The sequence below is a fragment of the Hyla sarda genome, chromosome 2 (assembly GCF_029499605.1).
Source record: "Hyla sarda isolate aHylSar1 chromosome 2, aHylSar1.hap1, whole genome shotgun sequence".
Lineage (NCBI taxonomy): Eukaryota > Metazoa > Chordata > Amphibia > Anura > Hylidae > Hyla > Hyla sarda.
The window spans coordinates 194,935,300-194,955,833 of record NC_079190.1 but is presented as its reverse complement, the minus strand read 5'-3'; positions in this window follow the sequence as shown (position 1 = coordinate 194,955,833).

The window sequence follows — 20,534 nt, the reverse complement described above, 5'->3', positions numbered from 1 at the left end:
TTTAAGATTTTTAAATAGAAGTAATTTACAAATCTGTTACACTTTCTGGCAAAAGTTTTCCAGTGGAGTACCCCTTTAACCCCTTAAATGGGCACTGTCATAAACGTTTGTAAATCTTTTGTATAAATGTTGTAAATCTTGGGAAAAAACAATTAACCTTTCTAATTTACCTCATAAGAAAATTTATTTTCCTTTTTAATACAACTCATGGCTTATAAAAAACCACTAGGGGTCCCCATACTATCCAGAACATGGCCCTGTCCGACTGAAGCATCATCCTTGCCCAAGCTCAATCACAGGAATGGACAGAGTTTAGTAAGTCAAGATGGGACCAGCACTCCTCTGTGCTCACTCCTGTCCTATTAGACTGCAGCATGAAAACAGAGAAAAGGGTGTTATAGAGCAGCCTGTAGTGATTGGATGCATAAACCCAGGACTCAGGGAGGAAAATGAGTCGTACAGAGTGAGGACATGCCCTCTCCAAAGCACAGAAGGAAAAACCAAGTGAGCAAAAGAAATTTATGCTAGACACTTAAAAATTAAATGTACATTATTAAGATTATGTACTGAGTAACATAACTTTTTGTTTTTTTATATGTGGGGTATGACAATGTTCTTTCATTTTTTCCTCCTTACCTTTTACTTATTCATTAACACACCCATCTGAGCACATATTTTCGCAGGACCTTGCACTTTGTAATGACTTCCTCCATTTTTTCATAACATATACTCTAAAAATTGTAGAAAAATTAGGGGGGGGGGGTGTTCTTTTTTACACCATTCACCGTGCAATCAACTGTATACTGGGCTGTTTGATGGCTCATTTTTTGTGCCATAATCTGTAGTTTTTATTTGTACAACTTTGGCATTGATCAAGCTTTTTCATCACTTTTTATTCCATCTTTTCATTGATGTGATAAAAAAAAATATATATAATCTGTTATTTTGTTACATTTACGCCATTACTATATGGTTTCGATAATAGTATTTCTAAATAGGTACTAAAATTTTTTTATCTTTACACTTTTTATTTAAAAAATGAGAATAAAATATTATTATAAAATTATATAGGGGTTAACACTATTGTTTTTTTTTACTTCATTAGTCCCCATAGGGGACTTGTATGAGCCATCATTAGATGTATTGGATTGATCCATCTGTGGTCTATTTGTAAAGCCTGCCCCAGACAGGCTCTGTCAATAGGAGCCGGTTGACGGCCAAGAGGCTCAGGGTAAGCGCTCTGGCTGCCAGATCAATGGATCTGCTGGCCACAATAGCGCTGTAGCCAGGAGATCCGACTCACTGTACCACCAACAATACTTGTAACCTCATTTAAAAAGCCACTGTCAACTTTGACAGCGGCATTTAAAGTGTTAATAGCTGCTCACAGCGATCGCCACAAGCAACCTCTTTCATGCAACATCTGAAGCCAGTGACTGGCTGCAGCAACTCATGTACAATGTACTGTGTAGTGGCAATATGGAATCAGGAGAAAGTTGAAGAGGCAGTATGTTTTTTTTTTCCTATGATACCCTGATTGCAGGATGAAGAAATCATTAAAAACAAAAATGTATATTATATTTCCAAAATCCACATAATTATCTGTCACTTCCTGGTATACATGGGTATTCCATCAAAAAGAGATGCCAAATTACACCACCACATCCTGGCCTTATTTATTTTTAGATAGATAAAGATTACACCAAAGCACAGGGTATAATACTCCACAAGATCACAAAGAAACCCAAGCTAACTTCAAAACAAGTAGGCCTTCTCACATAAGTTAATGTTTATAAGACCGCCATTAGGAGGACACTGAAAAATGGTGTGCATGGCAGGATTGCAAGGAGAAAGCCACTGCTCTTAAAAAACAGGCCGGGCTGTCAAATTATGTCATCTTTGCCTGCAGAGCAGAGGAAAAAGAAAAGGGGAGAAGCTATGCTGTGAACTGCGCTGGAGCTGGAAGGGATGTTGAGCATGTGTAGTTTTTTTTATTCTTCGAAAGGGGACAACTACCTACAGGGGGCTGCTACATACATGTGGGTTATCCCCTAAAGGGGAGTTGCAACCTATATGGGACTTCTGCCTAAAGGAAGTTGCTACCTACAGGTGAAAACTACCTACATAAGGCTGCTACATACGGGAGGGTTACTACCTATAGGTGGGGCTACTATCCAGAGGGGCGCTTCTACCTATAAATTGTAACATTCACGGTTAAAAGACAGGAACACTGAAGGTAGTAGATCCACTGGACCTGTGTGGCAGATGACACGGCCGTACCAGGGAATGCAATCTAAGGTTGCTACCCCTGGCATGACTCAACCACACAGGCGGCTGAGGAGATTTGAGGCACAGGAGGGATAAAGCAACTCATAGTCAGGAAAGCAGAAGGTCAGGACCGGCAGCACAGGTGCGTAGTCAGGAACTTAGCAGGAAGTCAGTAGGCAGGCGGCACAGGAGCAAGGTCAGTTCACAGAACATGGGGTCAGAAACACATTAAGGCAAGACTCAGTAACGCTTTCTTAATGGCACAAGGCAACAAAGATCCAGCAGGAATGTGTGGAAGATGCAGGAATTTAAAAGTGAGACACAGGTGTTAGACTTAATTATGGGCATACTTGTCTTTTAAATCTTATAGCTCCGGCGCGCATGTGCCCTAAGAGACAGGGACACGCGTGCCAGAGCTGAGAGGCAGGAGAGGAGACAGCAGAGGACCGAGGTGAGTGACGGGCTGGGATTCGTATGCGGGCATGTCCCACAATGCGAATCATAGCCCCGCCGGCTGGAGAAGAGAGCGGGGCAATGCGCTCACAGCCAGTGCGTGCTGCCGGAGCGCAAACCGTAACAGTACCCCCCCCCCCCCCCACCTTTGGTCTCCCCCTCCTTTTGTGGTGCAGAAATTTCCTGAGAAGGTCACGGTCCAGGAAATTCTCCTCCAGCTCCCAAGATCTTTCCTCTGGACCATAACCTTCCCCGTCAACCAGGAAGAATTGGTTACCCCTCACGTTTTCTTTGACCTTGTAGACATCAGAAGAGCCAGAGACTGGCGTGGGTACAAAATTCTTCCATGAAAACCGGTTGATGACTAAAGGCTTGAGGATGGAAACATGGAAAGAATTAGGAATACGTAAAGTAGCAGGTAAACAGAGTTTGAAGGAGACTGGATTAATCTTTTGCAACATCTGGAAGGGGTCTACAAAGCGAGGACCAAGCTTGTAGTAATCCTGAACCAAAGGTATTTAGAGGAAAGCCAAACCTTGTCACCAGGAGAGAAGGACGGAGGAGGTCTTCTACTCTTCTCAGCCTGTGCCTTCATGCATGAGCAAGCTTGAGATAGACTGTCGAGTTTGTTGCTAAATGTCAATACATGGACGGAGAGAACCATCCTTGTCCACAAAGGAGAAACCTGCTCCGGCAGAAGAGGACTTATGGATAAATCCCTTTTGGAGGTTCTCCTGGATATATTTAGACATGGCTTGGGTCTCAGGAACTGATAGCGGGTAAATTCTTCCACAAGGAGGTGTGGTTCCAGGCTGTAAATCAATGGGGCAATCATAAGGATGATGTGGAGGTAGAGTCTCAGCCTGCTTCTCGCAGAATACATCTTAAAAATCTTGGTGGGTAGAGGTAGACCAGGCAAAGGAGGAAGACGAGAAACTTTAGGCTGGACTGGCCTAAGACAAAGATTTTGACAGAACTGTCCCCAGCGTGTAATTTCTCCAGTTCTCCAATCAAGTTGCGGAGAATGATAGAATTCAATCTTTTTCTTATGCAAGACACCCACTTGCATGACGAGAGGCTCAGTACGGAATAGCACCTTACAGTCCAGATTTTGTCCATTAACAGACGAGATGAACAAAGGCTTGCCAAGCCGAGTAACAGGAAGATGATATCTATGCATCAAAGAGGCATCAATGAAGTTGCCTGCGGAACCAGAGTCAAAAACTGCAGTAGCGATTAATGAAGTCTTGACTGAAGCGTAAATTTGTACTGAAATGGTCAAACGAAGAGACGTAGTATTCACACCTAGGGACACCTCTCCCACATGGCCTAGGTGCGAGCATTTCCCAGGTGCTGAGGACAAACTGTACAGTCTTTGAGGAAGTGCTCCGGGCTAGCACAATACAGGCACAAATTCTCACTGCGTCGTAGAGATCTTTCTTGTTGCAACAAGTGAGAACGATCCACTTGCATAGCATCTTCGGCAAGAAGCACAGGGGACTGTAGAGGTGGATGTTTGATCACGGGTGCCAGGCGAGGATATCACCGTGTTCGGGCAGGTTCTCTCTCCAAGTGAAGTTCTTCCTGCCTCTCTGCAAAATGCACATCAATACATGTAGCTAAGTGGATAAGTTCAGTCAAAGAAGACAGAGTATCTCATGCAGCGAGAGCATCTTTTATCCTGCTAGACAGTCCTTTTTTGAAAGTTGCACACAAAGCCTCATCGTTCCATGCCAGTTCTGAGGCAAGAGTGTAGAATTGAACCGCATAATCACTAACGAAGGAATTCCCTTGGCAGAGATTCAGCAGAGCCATCTTAGCAGAAGAGGCATGAGCTGGTTCCTCAAAGACACTGCAGAATTCAGTAAAAAAAAAAAAGCCATCAAGTTAGAGGACACCGGATCACCGTAGTCTCAAATAGGTGTATTTGTTTTCCAGACAAGAGACTGATGACGAAGGCCAGCTTAGCTCGTTCTGTCAGGAACTGGTCAGACATAAGCTCCAAATGCATGGAACACTGTATAGCGAATGCCAGAAAGCGCTGAATAGCCCATAGGCCAGAAGGACGAGGCCAATCCAATACCGCAGACAATTTATCTGGATCCATCTGCAGGCCTTGATGAGAAACAATGTAGCCGAGAAAAGTGAGACTTGACTTCTCAAATAGGCACTTCTCCAGTTTGGTGTAGAGATGATTCTTCCGAAGGCGCTGAAGAACCTGACGAACATGAGTACGATGCTCCTCTTAGTTGGTAGAAAAGATCAAGATGTCATCTAGGTACACGACAACACAAATGTGGAGAAGATCTCAGAAGATATCATTGACACATTTTTGAAAAACATTAGGAGCATTGCAGAGACCAAAAGGCATCCATCATGAGTATTGAAGACCGTTCTCCATTCATCTCCCTCGCGGATACGAATAAGGTTATATGTTCCCCGCAAGTCCAACTTGGAGAAGACCTTTGTACCCCGGAGAAGGTCAAAAAGTTTGGAGATCAGAGGAAGTGGATAACAATTATTGACCGTGATCTTGTTAAGTCCTTTGTAGTCAATACATGGACGGAGAGAACCATCCTTGTCCACAAAGGAGAAACCTGCTCCGGCAGAAGAGGACTTATGGATAAATCCCTTTTGGAGGTTCTCCTGGATATATTTAGACATGGCTTGGGTCTCAGGAACTGATAGCGGGTAAATTCTTCCACAAGGAGGTGTGGTTCCAGGCTGTAAATCAATGGGGCAATCATAAGGATGATGTGGAGGTAGAGTCTCAGCCTGCTTCTCGCAGAATACATCTGAAAAATCTTGGTGGGTAGAGGTAGACCAGGCAAAGGAGGAAGACGAGAAACTTTAGGCTGGACTGGCCTAAGACAAAGATTTTGACAGAACTGTCCCCAGCGTGTAATTTCTCCAGTTCTCCAATCAAGTTGCGGAGAATGATAGAATTCAATCTTTTTCTTATGCAAGACACCCACTTGCATGATGAGAGGCTCAGTACGGAATAGCACCTTACAGTCCAGATTTTGTCCATTAACAGACGAGATGAACAAAGGCTTGCCAAGCCGAGTAACAGGAAGATGATATCTATGCATCAAAGAGGCATCAATGAAGTTGCCTGCGGAACCAGAGTCAAAAACTGCAGTAGCGATGAATGAAGTCTTGACTGAAGCATAAATTTGTACTGAAATGGTCAAACGAAGAGAGGTAGTATTCACACCTAGGGACACCTCTCCCACATGGCCTAGGTGCGAACATTTCCCAGGTGCTGAGGACAAACTGTACAGTCTTTGAGGAAGTGCTCCGGGCTAGCACAATACAGGCACAAATTCTCACTGCGTCGTAGAGATCTTTCTTGTTGCAACAAGTGAGAACGATCCACTTGCATAGCATCTTCGGCAAGAGGCACAGGGGACTGTAGAGGTGGATGTTTGATCACGGGTGCCAGGCGAGGATATCACCGTGTTCGGGCAGGTTCTCTCTCCAAGTGAAGTTCTTCCTGCCTCTCAGCAAAATGCACATCAATACATGTAGCTAAGTGGATAAGTTCAGTCAAAGAAGACGGAGTATCTCGTGCAGCGAGAGCATCTTTTATCCTGCTAGACAGTCCTTTTTTGAAAGTTGCACACAAAGCCTCATCGTTCCATGCCAGTTCTGAGGCAAGAGTGTGGAATTGAACCGCATAATCACTAACGAAGGAATTCCCTTGGCAGAGATTCAGCAGAGCCATCTTAGCAGAAGAGGCATGAGCTGGTTCCTCAAAGACACTGCAGAATTCAGTAAAAAAAAAAGCCATCAAGTTAGAGGACACCGGATCACCGTAGTCTCAAATAGGTGTATTTGTTTTTCAGACAAGAGACTGATGACGAAGGCCAGCTTAGCTCGTTCTGTCAGGAACTGGTCAGACATAAGCTCCAAATGCATGGAACACTGTATAACGAAGTCTCTACACAACTTGGAATCACCATCATACTTAGAGGGTAATGGTAACCATAGCTTGGACCCAGAAGACGGTGCAGGAACAGGTGGAGGACTCAACCATAAAGGCAGCTGAGGAGATTTGAGGCACAGGAGGGATACAGCAACTCGTAGTCAGGAAAGCAGAAGGTCAGGGCCAGCAACACAGGTGCGTAGTCAGGAATGTAGCAGGAGGTCAGTAGGCACGCGGCACAGGAGCACGGTCAGGTCACAGAACAAGGGGTCAGAAACACAGCAAGGCAAGACTCAGTAACGCTATCTAAATGGCACAAGGCAACAAAGATCCGACAGGAATGTGTGGGAGACACAGGTGTTAGACTTAATTATGGGCGTACTGGCCCTTTAAATCTTGTAGCTCTGACACGTGCCCTAGGAGATGGGAACACGCGAGCCGGAGCTGAGAGGCAGGAGTTGAGACAGCAGAGGATCGAGGTGAGTGATGGGCTGGGATTCGCATGCAGACATGTCCCGCAATGCGAATCACAGCCCCGCCGGCTGGAGGAGAGAGCAAGGCAATGCGCTCATGGCCAGCGCGTGCTGCCAGAGAGCAAACCATAACACAAGGGGCTGCTACCTACAATGGACAACAACCTACAGAGGGCTGCTACCTACAGGGGGGCTACTGCCTACAAGAGACAACAACCTACAAAGTAGCTGCCCTGTTGCCTCTGGCATTTCTGACCATTACTTGACTTCAATATAGAAATAATTTTAACTGCATGGATGATCAGGGCTGTCAGTTTCTACATTATTTCCCGTTTCTTGAGAAAGTGGACTGTAGTTTACCTGCATTGTGACTAAGCACCATCATCTTAAGCTGGGTGTCATTTTTACGTAATCACCTGTATCCACCTGTGAAGTATATGTGATGATGGCCTTTTGTCACTTGCTTCTCTACATTTGGACTAAACAATGAATGGCCCATGGCTTCTGTGTAGTGCAGAGTGCCAGACAGATGCAGGGTGTTGGCATCCAGACGATCGGTGATTGATTAGCCTATCCTTCCATGGTCCACCACTTTGTATGCCTGCTGCTCAGTTCAGAGTCACAGGGCTGGATGCAGAACACCTAACCCAGTGAATGATGGACATCCAGAGGCAAGTGGTGATGCTTTAAGAAGACTAATTGCCCCAGCAAAAGTTTAGCATAGGGTGCTATCGAGACCACATAGAGGAGCAGGTACTGCTGTAAAAGCCATTGGGGGATGGGGGGGGGGGGGGGTTATCATTGAATGTGTAAATCAAGTTATATTTCCCACTGTTTGCTTGGGCATGTCTTGTGTATTTTCCCTAAATGTATCAAAAAGGTGCATGTTTTCCTCAATAGCTTAGATCTAAGTTTCAAACTGTGGCCAGGGCTTTTGTGCAAAGATTTTAAGTTACCAGTACAAGAACTATGGCTATCATTGGTCAATGTATTGAGATACTATAGCTGGTAGTTTTATAGGAGCACAAAAGTAGAGTGGTACATATCTTATGAGAATAAGAAAAAATAAAATATGTAAAAATCAGGTAATAGTAGACAGCAAAAGTAGTAAAAAGTCAAAAATGAAACCATTGCCGTTGGGGAGCAATAAAAGATGGTGAGTGTATGACTCCTTATCAGAATGGTTTTATGAGGGATCGGTCCTGTCAAACTACCCTGGCCAGCTTTTATGATGAGCTCAAGACTTCTCATCTCATCTTGATTTTTCCAAAGCATTCGATACGGTGCCACATAAAAGATTGGAACATAAAATGAGAATGATTGAGCTGGTGGAGAATGTGTGTATGTGGGTAAGTAACTCGCTAAGTGACAGGAAACAGAGGGTAGTTATCAATGGTATATACTCTGATTTAGTCACTGTTAGGCTATGTTCACACAGAAAAAAACTTGAGAAAAAACAGACAAGATCACACATCCACAGCATGCACCTTGATCTAATAATTCTCAGCAACATTTATTAAACTAGCAGGTCGTTAGAGTACTTTATGATCATGAAGTGCAAGCCCACTAGCCATGTCACGGCCACCTGTAAGTAGTGGGTCCCTAGCATAAAATGGTGCAGCACTGAGTGGCAACCACCACCACCCCAACACCAGTGCCCACAGGGGGAACGACCCAACTGGCAGAGCAGCCCCAGTGCCACTCAAACCAGTCCCTGGGCCGCACCACCCCACAGACATAGAGCCGGGGCAGCAACGGATGCCAAACAGAACCGCACCAGGGAGAACAGTTGTAAAAAGCTTATTCGCCATGTGCTTCCAGTATGAGACTGGGAGGTTTCAAGGAGGAATAGGGCCCTAATGCAGCTTACTGCCAATTATATAGGTCTGGGCTGAGGGGGAAGGGCAGGGTGCAGACCAAGCAAAAAAAAAAAGGGATAGAAAACACAATGTGAATTAAACTTGAGAAAAAACAGACATGGTCGCACATCCACAACATGCACCTTGATCTAATGCTTCTCAGCAGCATTTATTAAACTAACAGGTCGTTAGTGTACTTTATGATCATGAAGTGCAAGCCCACTAGCCACGTCACGGCCACCTGTAAGTAGTGGTTCCCTAGCATCCCTAGCATAAAATGGTGCAGCACTGAGTGGCGACGACCACCGCCCCAACACCAGTGCCCACAGGGGGAACGACCCAACTGGCAGAGCAGCCCCAATGCCACTCAAACCAGTCCCTGGGCCGTGCCACCCCACAGACAAGTTGCATTAGGGCCCTATTCCTATTGGCAGCCTCCCAGTCAGTGCTGGGCCATTTTATGCTAGGGATGCTAGGGACCCACGACTTACAGGTGGCCGTGACGTGGCTAGTGGGATTGCACTCCATGATCATAAAGTACACTAACGACCTGTTAGTGTAATAAATATTGCTGTCAGGATCCGGACTGGTATGCGGGGAGGACACGAGTAGTGGATTCTCTGTGCCAGAGAGGCGATGGCGTGGGCCGTACCAGGGGAACGGAATCTAAGGGATAACTGGTTTTCACCAGAGCCCGCCGCAAAGCGGGATGGACTTGCTGCAGCAGGTAACCCCCAGGTCGTTCCACCCGATAGCGACTCAACCTCTCTGACAGCTGAGACAAGTGCGGGACACAAGCACGAGGCAAAGGCAAGGTCAGACGTAGCAGAAGGTCAGGGCAGGTGGCAACGGTTCGTAGTCAGGGGCCACAGCAAGGGTCTGGATACACAGGCAATAGGCACACAATAATGCTTTCACTGGCACAAGGCAACAAGATCCGGTGGGGACAGGAAGGGGAAGTGGGGTTTTAAGTGATTTGGAACTGATTGGACCAGACACCAATTAATGGTGCACTGGCCCTTTAAATCTGAGAGACCCGGCGCGCGCGCATCCTAGAGAGCGGGACCGCGCGTGCCGGGACTGATCAGACGGAGGACGGGGCAGGTGAGCAGAACGGGATGCAACCCGCGGGCAGGCACGTCCCGCCACGCGGATCGCATCCCCGCCGGGGATATCAGAGCAGCGCTCCTGGTCAGCAAGTCTGACCGGGGCGCTGTGAACAGGAGAAGAACGCCGTGAGCACTCCAGGGGAGGAGAGGGACCCGGAGCGCTCAGCGTTACAATTGCTGAGAAGCATTAGATCAAGGTGCATGTTGTGGATGTGCGACCATGTCTGTACTTTCTCCATGTCTGCTCCTCCCCCTCAGCCCAGGCCTATATAATTGGCAGGAAGCTGCATTAGGGCCCTATTCCTCCTGGCAGCCCCCCAGTCTCATACATGGAGCACATGGTGAGTTTTTTACATCTATTCCCCCTGGTGCGGTGCTGTTTAGCGTCCATTGCTGCCTCAGCTCTGTGTCTGTGGGGTGGTGTGGCCCAGGGACTGGTTTGAGTGGCATCGGGACTGCTCTGCCAGTTTGGTCGTACCCCCTGTGGGCACTGGTGTTGGGGCTGTGGTGGTCGCCACTCAGTGCTGTTCCATTTTATGCTAGGGATGCTAGGGACCCACTACTTACAGGTGGCCTGTATGTTGTGGATGTGCGACCATGTCTGTTTTTTCTCAAGTTGAATTCACACAGAAGAAATTCCGCATTGACATTTCCCCGACAGTGAAGCGCCGGCAGAACATGCCAACCCTAGGACCACTTGGAAATGCGCAGTCTCATAGACGGCACTGCTTTTCCGTGCAGACGACTCAGAAAGAATAGATATATCTATTCTTTCTGTGGACTCCAAAATCGAGATTTCTGCTCCAGAAACATCTGCCGAGGAAATTCCGTCATGTGCACAGTGCAGTGCATTGAAATCAATGGGACTCTGCTGCTGCGGAATCTCTATATAGAGTTCTAATCCGGAATTCCACAAGGAAATTCCATCGTGTGAACATAGCCTTGCTAGTAATGTACCACAGGGGTCAGTTCTGGGTCCTTTTCGTTTTAATATATACTTCTCAAAAAAATAAGGGGAACACTAAGATAACACATGCTAGATCTGAATGAATGAATAATCATATGATATACTTTCATCTTTACATAGTTGAATGTGCTGACAACAAAATCACACAAACCATGGAGGTCTGGATATGGAGTCACACTCAAAATAAAAGTGAAAACCACACTACAGGCTGATCCAACTTTGATGTAATATCCTTAAAACAAGTCAATTGGCATGCTCCTGATGAGGTGGCGGACACTCCTGGACAGTCCGTGGTGCAATGTTGCGTTGGTGGATGGAGCGAGACATGATGTCCCAGATATGCTCAATTTGATTCAGATCTGGGGAATGGGTGGGCCAGTCCATAGCATCAATGCCTTCCTCTTGCAGGAACTCCAGTCACATAAGGTCTAGCATTGTCTTGCATTAGGATGAACCCAGGGCCAACTACACCAGCATATGGTCGCACAAGGGGTCTGAGGATCTCATCTTGGTACCTAATGGCAGTCAGGCTACCTCTGTCAAGCACATGGAGGGCTTTGCGCCCCCCCCCCCCAAAGAAATGCCACTCCACACCATTACTGACCCACCGCCAAACTGGTCATTCTGGAGGATGTTGCAGGCAGCAGAACGTTCTCCACGGCGTCTCCAGAATCTGTCAAGTCTGTCACATGTGCTTAGTGTGAACCTGCTTTCATCTATAAGAGCACAGGGCACTAGTGACGAATTTGCCAATTTTGGTGTTCTCTGGCAAATGCCAAATGTCCTTCATGGTGTTTGGCTGTAAGCACAACCCCCACCTGTGGATGTCGTTCCCTTATACCACCCTAATGGAGTCTGTTTTTGACCGTTTGAGTGGACACATGCACATTTCTGGCCTGCTGGAAGTAATTTTGAAGGGCTCTGGCAGTGCTCCTCCTTGCAAAAAGGCAGAAGTAGCGGTCCTGCTGCTTGGTTGTTGCCCTCCTACGGCCTCCTCCACATCTCCTGATGTACTGGCCTGTCTCCTGGTAGTGCCTCCATGCTCTGGACACTACACTGACAAACACAGCAAACCTTCTTGCCACAGCTCGCATTGATGTGCCATCCTGGATGAGCTGCACTACCTGAGCCACTTATGTGACCAAAACATCAGCCAGGAAGCAAAGGAACTGAGAAGTGGTATGTGGTCACCACCTACAGAACCACTCCTTTATTGGGGGTGTCTTGATAGTTGCCTATAATTTCCACCTGTTGTCTGTTCCATTTGCACAACAGCATGTGAAATTTATTGTCAATCAGTGTTGCTTCCTGAGTGCACAGTGTGATTTATTTTTTTCAACAGTGTATTTATTAATGTCCTTGTTGAGGGATTATAAAGTAAGTGTCAATCTTCGCAGATGATACTAAGCTCTGTAAAGTGGTTAACACAATAGAGGACAGTGCACTGTTACTAATGGTTCTGGATAGGTTGGAGGCTTGGGCTGAGAAGTGGCAAATGAGGTTCAACACTGATAAATGTAAGGTTATGCCCATGGGGGGTGGGGAATCCAGGCTCGGATTATGTATTAAATGGGAAAACACTTGGCGACTGACATGGAAAAGGACTTAAGAGTTATATATGATTTAACTGTAGTGACCAGTGTCAGGCAGCTGCTGCCAAGGCAATTCAAATCATGGGCCATAGATTCCCACAACATGGAAACAATTCTACCACTGTACAAATCACTAGTCAGACCACACTGGAATACTGTCTACAGTACTGGGCACCAGGGTACAAGAAAAAAATAGTGGATTTGGAGAGGGTTCAAAGACGGGCAACCAGAGTAATAAGGGGAATGGAAGGACTACAGTACCCAGAAAGATTATCAGAATTAGGGTTATTTAGTTTAGATAAAAGACAGCTGAGGGATGATCTACTAACTATGTATCAAGGGGCAATACAGAGATCTCTCCAATGATCTCTTTATACCCAGGGCTGTATCTATAACAAGGGGCACCCTGTAAGTCTAAAGGAAAGAAGGTTTCTAAACCAGCACAGACAGGGGTTCTTTACTGTAAGAGAACTTTCTGTCAGAGAAAGTGGTCATGTAACTTAAAGGGGTATTCCAGGCAAAAACTTTTTTTATATATCAACTGGCTCCGGAAAGTTAAGCAGATTTGTAAATTACTTCTATTAAAAAATCTTAATCCTTCCAATAGTTATTAGCTTCTGAAGTTGAGTTGTTTTCTGTCTAACTGCTATCTGGTGACTCACGTCCCGGGACGTGACATCATCATTGAGCAGTTAGACAGAAAACTTCAGAAGCTAATAACTATTGGAAAGATTAAGATTTTTTAATAGAAGTAATTTACAAATCTGTTTAACTTTCCGGAGCCAGTTGATATATATAAAAAAAGGTTTTGCCTGGAATACCGCTTTAATAAGAGAGTTCAAAAGGGACCTGGACGCATTTTTGGACAGTTATACTATTACAAGTGATGGATACTAGATTTATAGGGACAGAATGTTGATCCAGGGATTTATTCTGATTGCCATTCTTAGAGTCGGTAAGAAAGTTTTCCCCTAGTATGAGGAAAGCCTCATAAGGGTTTATGGCCTTCCTCTGGATAAACACAGTAGGGACACAATAGGGTTATAGTTTGAACCTGATGAACACTTGGATGGACAATGGTCTATTTTCAACCTTCTGAACTGTTACTTTGTAACAAAATCATCCAGAGAAAGCTCACATAAAATAACACAGTGGGCATGCAGTGCAATATTTGTATCTGTGCCTTTTTATGCCACCCAAAAACTGTTCCAAATATAAATAGGAAAAATTCTGAAATGCATAGCAAAAAGTTTATATACAATAACTAGCATACAGTAAATGGAACTAGAATTGTGCATGTCGATTGCATGTTCGAAAGCTATTAAATTCTGGTTAGTTAATAACTAATACACAGAGATAAAATAAGTTGTGTCTTAAAAGAAGCACATTCATGTTTGTGGCAGTATGGCTTAGGTTAATATAAGTAACTACAGTTCTCTGTAGTCTCCAAATATAACATAACATGATTTCATCGTAATGAATTTTCCATTTTAGTATTGCATCCAAAACCAAACTGAGCCTAATAGAAAAGGAAAGGATAATATAGGTTTTTAACTGCCCTTATACTTTAATTTCACCACCAGCTCAAAAATCATTTAGCTTATTATCTACAAGAGTTGCTCATTCTCTTTAAGGTTTGGAATCCCTAGGAGTCATTGCAAAGAACATTACCAATAAATTTACCAGTGCCATGCCAATTTGTTCAAGATTTAATTTTACTGTACGACTGAAATCCCTGCTAGGGCGTTGAGAAGTTGTGTTATCTTTAATGACTAGGAAAGAGTAAGATTGATTCAATCCGTGATCATGAATAATAGTTGACAAATTAATTTAACCTGCGTATGCTCCAGAAATAATTTATGACTAGCTTTTTTCTAATAGCTTACATTTTTAGAACTGTATAGCCATCCATATCATAAAAAAAGTTATCCAAAATTTGAAAAAAACAGAGCTGATTTCTTATTATACTGCTCCACCCTTTCTCCAAATTGTGTGTGGCATTACAGCTCAGTTCTACTGAAGCAAATGGAGCCAAACTTTAATACCATACACAACCTGAGGACAGGTGTGTAGCTGTTTTGGGGAGTTTTGTTTTTCTAATCCTTGACACCTTCGTAATTCATTTTTAGTATATCAGCTTTAAAATTTTATTCTTCAGTCTTTTTCGGTTTTCAAAAAGTCAGAACTATATTTGAGCAAATATTATTGTTCTTAATTTAGAAAACAGAGGGAAAAAACATTGGAAAAATGTACAATCTTTTTGAAAAGATAGTTTGTAGTACTGTAAAAAAAAAAAACTAAAGAACATTTGAATACTTTTGATTTGGTTATGATGATCGTCATACTCAGCTGAGAGTCATGATCCACATGTGGCACTCAAGCCCACTGTCTGGGACCATTGTTGAAGCCTATGGAAAATGACAAATTATCTTTGTATTGAAGAATGTTCTTCATGGCCAACATAAGTGTGTATGCAAATAATGTGCTCATTAGAAATGTAAGTAAGAGACTTTTACATGCTCACAGCTGATTTTACATGACAATACTTTGGTCAGTATTTTGCATCAGTACAGTATAAGACAAGGGTATACGACAAGGGACAGTAGCTGAGGGATATGTGGTGCCCAAGAGGAGGATGGGTGAAGTGGATCAGGGCAGCTGGGTTTATTAGTCCCTCTGGTATGGTCACAATGGCTGGATAACCCTTTTAGAAAGACTGACAGGCTGTTCACCTGCACTAAACCAATATACTGGGTTATAGTACGGGTGAACAACTTTAAAAACAGTTTTCACTTACTTTAATCTGTTTAATGCTTTTAAAGTTATGTCCCTTTCCTTGGTATTGCACTCCTGTGCGCAATGGAGGTGGGGAGCCGGCTTGCAGAGCACCCCTGCCTTCTCCATATTCACTGTCCGGCCCACCCCTCTCATATATAAGCAAATGTCTTTACGCAAGCCTGTCGGGGGTGGGCACTCTGCTCTCTGAGCAGAGCACAGGCACCCCTGCCTTGCTACACCAGCAAGATAGCAGCGCCTGTGCCTGCACTTTAGTTGAATGCTTGAAATATAGTAACAGTTCCCTTAAGTTGCTTTAAAAGTTTAATACTTCAGCGCGTGTGGACATGCTGTGCAACCTACTGGTTTGAATTTGGGCCAAACTTGGGAGCAAAATCTAAGTATTTCCCTGATTTTCACCCTTTAGCCAGCTCCAGGATGTTGGATTTCTGCTGTAGGGGGATATACCAAGTCGCTACTGCAAGAGTGTTCTTGATTAGGGGGCAGCTGGCCAAAATTCCCAAGTGCCAAGCTCCAGAGATACAGGTAGGTGAGGCGAGCTGACACTGTAGTTGGTAGTAGCACAGCAAAGCAGAGTACAGAGTAGCATAGTTGAAATGATGTTATAGTAACGCTGACTCTGTAGCACAGTGGAGCTATGAAGCTCAGAAGCAGACAGGTGGTGCTGGCTTGAGCACAGGAGTAGTAAGGAACATGGATCAGCAGTGATATAAGGACCACAGGAATGGTCAGGAACTGCACCAGTCATAGAAGCAGAACAAGTGAGTTCAGAGGAAGAAGCCCGTTGCATACAGTGGAAATGTTTGCCCTAGTGAGTGCTAGGACACATAGAATGACGGTGGATGCCAACTGCCAGCTGTTACGCCGAGCGCTCCGGGTCCCCGCTCCTCCCCGGAGCGCTCGCTACACTCTCGCTACTGCAGCGCCCCGGTCAGATCCACTGACCCGGTGCGCTGCGATACCGCCTCCAGCCGGGATGCGATTCGCGATGCGGGTGGCGCCCGCTCGCGATGCGCACCCCGGCTCCCGTACCTGACTCGCTCTCCGTCGGTCCTGTCCAGGCGCGCGCGGCCCCGCTCCCTAGGGCACGCGCGCGCCGGGTCTCTGCGATTTAAAGGGCCACTGTGCCGCTGATTGGCGCAGTGGTTCTAATCAGTGTGTTCACCTGTGCACTCCCTATGTATACCTCACTTCCCCTGCACTCCCTCGCCGGATCTTGTTGCCATTGTGCCAGTGAAAGCGTTCCTTGTGTGTTCCTAGCCTGTGTTCCAGACCTCCTGCCGTTGCCCCTGACTACGATCCTTGCTGCCTGCCCCGACCTTCTGCTACGTCCGACCTTGCTTCTGTCTACTCCCTTGTACCGCGCCTATCTTCAGCAGTCAGAGAGGTTGAGCCGTTGCTAGTGGATACGACCTGGTCACTACCGCCGCAGCAAGACCATCCCGCTTTGCGGCGGGCTCTGGTGAACACCAGTAGTGACTTAGAACCGGTCCACTAGCACGGTCCACGCCAATCCCTCTCTGGCACAGAGGATCCACCTCCTGCCAGCCGGCATCGTGACAGTAGATCCGGCCATAGATCCCGCTGAAGTTCCTCTGCCAGTTGTCGCCGACCTCACCACGGTGGTCGCCCAGCAGTCACAACAGATAGCGCAACAAGGCCACCAGCTGTCTCAACTGACCGTGATGCTACAGCAGCTACTTCCACAGCTTCAGCAATCATCTCCTCCACCAGCTCCTGCACCTCCTCCGCAGCGAGTGGCCGCTTCAGGCCTACGACTATCCTTGCCGGATAAATTTGATGGGGACTCTAAATTTTGCCGTGGCTTTCTTTCACAATGTTCCCTGCACTTGGAGATGATGTCGGACCAGTTTCCTACTGAAAGGTCTAAGGTGGCTTTCGTAGTCAGCCTTCTGTCTGGAAAAGCTCTGTCATGGGCCACACCGCTCTGGGACCGCAATGACCCCGTCACTGCCTCTGTACACTCCTTCTTCTCGGAAATTCGAAGTGTCTTTGAGGAACCTGCCCGAGCCTCTTCTGCTGAGACTGCCCTGCTGAACCTGGTCCAGGGTAATTCTTCCGTTGGCGAGTACGCCGTACAATTCCGTACTCTTGCTTCAGAACTATCCTGGAATAATGAGGCCCTCTGCGCGACCTTTAAAAAAGGCCTATCCAGCTACATTAAAGATGTTCTGGCCGCACGAGAAATCCCTGCTAACCTACATGAACTCATTCATCTAGCCACTCGCATTGACATGCGTTTTTCCGAAAGGCGTCAGGAGCTCCGCCAGGATATGGACTTTGTTCGCACGAGGCGTTGTTTCTCCCCGGCTCCTCTCTCCTCTGGTCCCTTGCAATCCGTTCCTGTTCCTCCCGCCGTGGAGGCTATGCAAGTTGACCGGTCTCGCCTGACACCTCAAGAGAGGACACGACGCCACATGGAGAATCTCTGCCTGTACTGTGCCGGTACCGAACACTTCCTGAAGGATTGTCCTATCCGTCCTCCCCGCCTGGAAAGACGTACGCTGACTCCGCACAAAGGTGAGACAGTCCTTGATGTCAACTCTGCTTCTCCACGTCTTACTGTGCCTGTGCGGATATCTGCCTCTACCTTCTCCTTCTCTACCATGGCCTTCTTGGATTCCGGATCTGCAGGAAATTTTATTTTGGCCTCTCTCATCAACAGGTTCAACATCCCGGTGACCAGTCTCGCCAGACCCCTCTACATCAATTGTGTTAACAATGAAAGATTGGACTGTACCATACGTTTCCGCACGGAGCCCCTCCTAATGTGCATCGGACCTCATCACGAAAAAATTGAGTTTTTGGTCCTCCCCAATTGCACTTCCGAAATTCTCCTTGGACTACCCTGGCTTCAACACCATTCCCCAACCCTGGATTGGTCCACAGGGGAGATCAAGAGCTGGGGTACCTCTTGTTTCAAGGACTGCCTTAAACCGGTTCCCAGTACTCCCTGCCGTGACCCTGTGGTTCCCCCTGTAACCGGTCTCCCTAAGGCCTATATGGACTTTGCTGATGTGTTTTGCAAAAAACAAGCTGAGACTCTACCTCCTCACAGGCCTTATGACTGTCCTATTGACCTCCTCCCGGGCACTTCTCCACCCCGGGGCAGAATTTATCCTCTGTCCGCCCCAGAGACTCTTGCTATGTCTGAGTACATCCAGGAAAATTTAAAAAAGGGCTTTATCCGCAAATCCTCCTCTCCTGCCGGAGCTGGATTTTTCTTTGTGTCCAAAAAAGATGGCTCCCTACGTCCTTGCATTGACTACCGCGGTCTTAATAAAATCACAGTAAAGAACCGCTACCCTCTACCTCTTATCTCTGAACTCTTTGATCGCCTCCAAGGTGCCCACATCTTTACCAAACTGGACTTAAGAGGTGCTTATAATCTCATCCGCATCAGGGAGGGGGATGAATGGAAAACGGCATTTAACACTAGAGATGGACACTTTGAGTATCTGGTCATGCCCTTTGGCCTGTGCAACGCCCCTGCCGTCTTCCAAGACTTTGTTAATGAAATTTTTCGTGATCTCTTATATTCCTGTGTTGTTGTGTATCTGGACGATATTCTGATTTTTTCTGCCAACCTAGAAGAACACCGCCAGCATGTCCGCATGGTTCTTCAGAGACTTCGTGACAATCAACTATATGCCAAAATGGAGAAATGTCTGTTTGAATGTCAATCTCTTCCTTTCCTAGGATACTTGGTCTCTGGCCAGGGACTACAAATGGATCCAGACAAACTCTCTGCCGTCTTAGATTGGCCACGCCCCTCCGGACTCCGTGCTATCCAACGTTTTTTGGGGTTCGCCAATTATTACAGACAATTTATTCCACATTTTTCCACCATTGTGGCTCCTATCGTGGCTTTAACCAAAAAGAATGCCAATCCTAAGTCATGGCCTCCTCAAGCGGAAGACGCCTTTAAACGGCTCAAGTCTGCCTTTTCTTCTGCTCCCGTGCTCTCCAGACCTGACCCATCTAAACCCTTCCTATTGGAGGTTGATGCCTCCTCAGTAGGAGCTGGAGCGGTTCTTCTACAAAAAAATTCTTCCGGGCATGCTGTTACCTGTGTTTTTTTTTCTAGGACCTTCTCTCCGGCGGAGAGGAACTACTCCATTGGGGATCGAGAGCTACTGGCCATTAAATTAGCACTTGAGGAATGGAGGCATCTGCTGGAGGGATCAAAATTTCCAGTTATCATTTACACCGATCACAAGAATCTCTCCTATCTCCAGTCTGCCCAACGGCTGAATCCTCGCCAGGCCAGGTGGTCTCTGTTCTTTGCCCGGTTTAATTTTGAAATTCACTTTCGCCCTGCCGATAAGAACATTAGGGCCGATGTTCTCTCTCTCGTTCCTCGGATGCCTCGGAAGTAGAGCTCTCTCCGCAACACATCATTCCTCCTGACTACCTGATCTCCACTTCTCCAGCCTCCATCAGGCAAACCCCTCCAGGGAAGACCTTCGTCTCTCCACGCCAACGCCTCGGAATCCTCAAATGGGGTCACTCCTCCCATCTCGCAGGCCATGCGGGCATCAAGAAATCCGTGCAACTCATCTCTCGTTTCTATTGGTGGCCGACTCTGGAGACGGATGTTGTTGATTTTGTGCGGGCCTGCACTGTCTGTGCCCGGGATAAGACTCCTCGCCAGAAGCCCGCTGGTCTTCTTCATCCTCTGCCTGTCCCCGAACAGCCTTGGTCTCTGATTGGTATGGACTTTATTACAGACTTACCCCCATCCCGTGGCAACACTGTTGTTTGGGTGGTCGTTGATCGATTTTCCAAGATGGCACATTTTATTCCTCTTCCGGGTCTTCCTTCAGCGCCTCAGTTGGCAAAACAATTTTTTGTACACATTTTTCGTCTTCACGGGCTGCCCACGCAGATCGTCTCGGATAGAGGCGTCCAATTCGTGTCAAAATTCTGGAGGGCTCTCTGTAAACAACTCAAGATTAAATTAAACTTTTCTTCTGCTTATCATCCTCAATCCAATGGGCAAGTAGAAAGAATTAACCAGGTCCTGGGTGACTATTTACGGCATTTTGTTTCCTCCCGCCAGGATGAC